Source organism: Galeopterus variegatus, unplaced genomic scaffold, assembly GCF_000696425.1.
Source record: "Galeopterus variegatus unplaced genomic scaffold, G_variegatus-3.0.2 Scaffold1212, whole genome shotgun sequence".
Classification (NCBI taxonomy): Eukaryota; Metazoa; Chordata; class Mammalia; order Dermoptera; family Cynocephalidae; genus Galeopterus; species Galeopterus variegatus.
Genome location: NW_007727323.1, coordinates 222,950 through 228,613, shown reverse-complemented (window position 1 = coordinate 228,613; position 5,664 = coordinate 222,950).

The following is a 5,664-nucleotide window of genomic DNA, read 5'->3' as shown; positions in this document are numbered from 1 at the left end:
AAAAAGGCAAACCCAAGCTTTGATTCACCTAATGTAAATAAATAAAATAAAATAAAATTCTAGAAGAAAATTAATCATCCATATGTTAACACGCTGGTTGTGGAGATCTTTCTAACCACAACAGCAAAACTAGAAGCTATTAAAGATAACACTTTTGGCTACATAAAAATAAAACACTTGAGTGTGGCAGATGCTACAAAGATAATAGGCCATATAGCGTTGAGAAGATAGTTTGGATGTATGTTTTCCTAGAAAGCAGAGTCTGAGGCAAGGATTCAGGAAGGGAGGCTGTTCTTTGTGAGATGCAACCCCAGGTTAGCAGGGTTGAGGATTAAAGGAAGAGAAGCCAGGGGAAACGTGACGCAGTCTGAAGTGACGTGTCACTGCTCCACATCGAGACAGAACAGGACCCAGCAGTCGTTCTCTCCAGGCCAGGAGAACCCCCCTTCGGAGCAGTGCAGGGGACGGAGGAAGTGACCGGCCCAGAGCCCTTCCGTGTCTTGTTTCCTATTGGTCAGCGCTTGGCCTATGGGCGATCAGCTTTCAGAGGACGTCATCAGACCACTTTATTTATTTATATTTTTCCTTTTTTTTTTTTTTTTTTTTTTCCTTTTTTTTTTTTTTTTTTCCTTTTTTTTTTTTTTTTTTCCTTTTTTTTTTTTTTTTTTCCTTTTTTTTTTTTTTTTTTCCTTTTTTTTTTTTTTTTTTCCTTTTTTTTTTTTTTTTTTCCTTTTTTTTTTTTTTTTTTCCTTTTTTTTTTTTTTTTTTCCTTTTTTTTTTTTTTTTTTCCTTTTTTTTTTTTTTTTTTCCTTTTTTTTTTTTTTTTTTCCTTTTTTTTTTTTTTTTTTCCTTTTTTTTTTTTTTTTTTCCTTTTTTTTTTTTTTTTTTCCTTTTTTTTTTTTTTTTTTCCTTTTTTTTTTTTTTTTTTCCTTTTTTTTTTTTTTTTTTCCTTTTTTTTTTTTTTTTTTCCTTTTTTTTTTTTTTTTTCCTTTTTGTCTTTTTTCGTGACCGGCAACGGATCGCAACCCTCAGCGTTGCGCCCTTACCGGACCGGGACCAGCAACGGGATTGCACCCCTTGGTGTTGCGTCCGCACCTTGCTCAGCCAGTGAGTGGCAGGTCTGTACGTGGGATCCGAACCCTCGGTGGGAGCGCCGCCGGCACTCTCAAGTGGCTCACTGAGGCAGTGCGCCACCGGGCGGCCCATCAGACCACTTTAAAGCTCCTCCAAGTGCTAATTCCCTCGTCTCCCACTGAGGCTTTCCTGCTAGTTCGAAAGTGAAAAAGGATCCAGAAACTAAGCATGTAGCTGGTCAGCCCAGCACAGTAGGAGCCAAGGAGGGTGGTCTGACTCCAGGGGTGGTGACTGGTGGGGATCCCAGTGGTGTTAATGCATTTAATAGGTAGGTAGTATGACCGAGGAGATCTGAGGAGGGGCCAGAGATTTGTATCCAGCACGACAGCAGAAAAATATAAAAAGGCATTTCAAAGAAGTGCACATCAAAACGGCACTACGACAAGGGGAATGACTGTCTCGGTAGATTAAAGATTGAAGGCATTTGCCACGGTAAGAGGGTTTGGTCAAGAATTTCCTCACCCCTTGCAGTTACCTTGCACTTTCTCACGTCCGTCCTACTGTGACTGCTCTGGTCAAAGCTACCATCATCTCTTAGCTGGATTCGAAGGAAGTATCTTTTACTTAATTCATTTATTGAAGCATGATTGATTGTATGTGCCTGTGGAGTACAGTGTTGAAAATCGATACATGTGTGCAATATGTGATGCTTAAATCAGGATAATTAGGATATTCAACATTACACAGTGTAATCATTTTTTGTGGCCCTTTACCAATTTCTGCCTAACCCCCTCCTTCTTCTCTCCCTTTCACATCTCTGGTGGCCTCAGTTCTGTTCTCTCCTTTTGGAAGTTCAATGAATTATTGTGATTGTTGTATCGTTCTTTCTTTTTATATATTTGTTATTTTAGCTCCCCCTTAGGAGTGAGGACATGAGATATTTCTCTTTCCGTGCCTGGCTTGTTTCACTCAACATTATTTTCTTTCAGTTCATCCATGTTGCTGCAAGTGGCAGAATTTCATCCTTTTTTATGGCAGAGTAGTGTAAGAGTATGCCATCACAGCTCTGTTTACAATAGCCAGGAGTTGGAACCAACGTAAATGTCTGTCAAAGGAAGCAGCCTTTGAAATGATCTTCCTATTTCTATTCTCCTCCCACTCTCAGAGTCTATTTCCATTCTAGCAGCCAGAGTAATCCCATTAAAACGGAAGTCAGAGCACTTCATTCCTCTGCTTGGAACCCATCTGTGGCTTCCCCTGTCCCTTACAGAAAAAGCTAAAGTCCCTACAGTGGTCTGTAAAGCTCCGCCTCGCACGGCAGGTTGCCACCTCTCTGATTTCCTCTCCTATCGCTACCGTCTTGTCCTCCTGGCTTCAGCAACACCAGCCTCTCTGCAGTCCTCCCACGGTCCAAGCACCTTCTACTCCCGGGCCTTTGCACCTGCTGAGCAATGCCCTTCCCTGGGCCATCTGCTGGGCTTGCTCTCTTGCTTCCTTTCTCATCACTTACTCTGAAGTCACCTTTTTTGTCAGGTCTCTCCTGACCACTCTTTAAAAATTTTCAAACTCCTATCTCTGATGTTTTATATTTTTCTGTCCTGCCTATTTTTCTTTTATTTTGAGCATTTGCTAATAGAACATATTGTATATTTTACTTAATTATTTTGTTTATTTTCTGTCTCTTGCATAGACTGTGGGCATTCACCATTGTATTCCCAGGGCCTAGAACAGTCTGGCATATAATAGATGTTCAATAAATATTTGTTAAATGATAAATGACCAATGAGGCAAGAATAAAGGCTAGATGCTGCCATCTTTGATCTTATTTAGTGGTGGTGACAAGGGTTGGTGTTGTGTGAGGAACTAGAGAGACCCCTGAGTTCTCAACATCCATTGGTGTGGTCTATGTAGTAAGATATGATAGGAACTGTTATCTTCTTGAGTATGGACTAGGAAATAAGTAATATCTATGTGTTAGGGAGAAGGTGAAGAAACCTTGTTGGGAAATTTATGTGTCTGATTTGAATTTAGTTTGATGATGAACTTTTGATTTAAATAAAAATACTAGTGGTCCCGTCAAGTATATAAGATAAATGCATTTATTAAAATTTTTATTCCCAGAAAATGAGAACTTTTTTGATCTAGTGATATGAAGTTATTGAAATATAGTTTTGTGCTGTGATGGAGCTTTCTGTTAATGTCTTAAAACTGGAAAAAGAAGTGCTGCTAGCAAAACAAAAACAAAAACGTGATTGATTTTGAAATGCTCATCTAGGCAGGATTCCATTCCAATGAAATCAATATAAAATAATGATCTGATCTGTCATCCAGGAAGATGCTAATGATTGTTTTTTGTCAAAAAGTACATTCTTGTTTATACTATCAGGTATTTATTGAGTACATACTGTTTGTCTCATTTGTCAAACTGGTGTTCCATGGAAACCTATCTTACAAGATGCTAAGAGTTGTGCTGCAAAAACATTTTTTCTCTGATTAAATATGCTTGGAAAGCCTTGACTTCTTAGATTGTAAATATCTAACAGGGGTTTTGAAATATGTTATAATTCCCATATCATGGAACATTCTTATTATAAAACACATGTTCAACTTAGGATACAGTAGCATATATTGCTCATATGAAGTGTTCAAAAGTCAGAGAAGTATATATGTGTATATATATAATTTTAGAAGGCTTGTAGTACTTTGACGAGTGAATTTTGACTTTTTTTGATATTAATTTAGCATCTGTATCTGAATAGCATCTGTATCTGTATCAGTGATAGCCTGATTATTTTATTTTAACAAGGTAAGTTTTGATAAAGTAACTTTAATTTTAATCCTTTTTTGAGCAGTGGATTGATTATCACGGATTTGGGGGGCTATGTCTTTCTGAATGTTTATTAAAAACAGCTATTTAAATTAAAAGTACTTTGTTAAAGCCAAAATTTATTTTGTTATTCAGGACACTTTTTAATCTATAGAAAGAAATGAATGTATTTTTAAATTTTTATTTTTAGTTAAATTTCTGTTAAAAGGATAAAACTATAAACAGCTAAATAGATAACTGTTGGGTTAATAAATTCAGCTTACCACTTTGCCAGGCACTTTGTAGGCATGGGGGACCAAGAGAGATAAGATCTCTGTTCCCAAGGAGAATTCACTCTAGTGAAGAATTCAACTTGGTGAATAAATAGCAAGATTACTAGAATAACTTTAACCTTTTTCCTAATTATTACATGGAAAAGAAGACAGGTTTTCCATTTTGTTCTATGTCAAATAATTTCAAATTTTGTGGTGAAAGCTCTAAACAATTTAAAATGTTTCTTAGACAGAATAATTTATGCTAAACATGAATTGCTGCTTTTATATGCTGTATTATCAGGTCGTGATTCTCAAGTCATGTATTTATTTTACAACCCATGGATGATGATCTTCAGTGATAATGAATCCTGCAGTTCATCTTTAGAAATAAGGGTCTATAGAGATATTAAGAAGGTATGATACCCCCATTCTGAATCGAAATGTTATTATTATTATTATTATTATTTTTTTCCTTTTTGTCTTTTTTCATGACCGGCAGCAGATCGCAACCCTCAGTGTTGCGCCCGTACCGGACCAGGACCAGCAATGGGATCGCAACCCTCGGTGTTGCGCCTGCACCTTGCTCAGCCAGTGAGCGGCTGGTCTGTATGTGGGATCTGAACCCTCGGCAGGAGCGCCGTCGCGCTCCCAGACGGCGCACTGTAGCAGTGCACCACCGGGCCGGCCCTCGAAATGTTATTATTGATCAAGGATGATATACATATTTGTGAAACAATAGTGCCCTGAAACACAGGAAGAACAGCTTGTAAAGTTATTAAACAATTAGATTCCACTAGGAGCTTACCCATTCAATATATTTTTGAAAATTTATCTAACAATTATTATTTAGTATTCCTTCAGAATAAAATAGCAACTCTAATAACAGTTTCTGAAGGTCACTGCTGGCTATTGAAGGTTTTCTGTTCCAACACTGGTGCTCTTCGAGTTTGTCTAGGATCTTATGCCTTGTTTCTTGAAGCTCAGAGCAAGGGTCTTTGACAGATTTCATCACTTAACAGTTTGGTATGTCCAATTGCCCTTTTCAGGGGCTACTTCAGGTAGAGAGAGAGTGCACTGAATTTTTAATATAGCAATCTTAGATGAACTCTCATCTGGATGACTCTCATGAGAAATTCCCATATGTGTGCACACATACGTATACACATATAATGCACATAATATGCATATATGCACACAAACTCACACACAGGTAGCACACACACACGTACATATGCACTCCACCCTCATACGTTTGCCTATGTAGAAGTATTTATACAGAGTCACTTTGTTGTCATTAATGCAGTTTTTAATAAGCATTAAGTGTTTTTCCTTTAAGAATATTATGAAGACATGATTCTCAGGTATGCATGTTATAACCAGTTCTTAAGCAGTTTGGGTTAATTTTGGTATCCCCTCTGGAGGATATTGGTAAGAAAATAAACTGGACATTGTCCAGAAACCACTTTCTCCATGATGCAGAATGGGGTAGACTGAGATGTTAATGTGTTC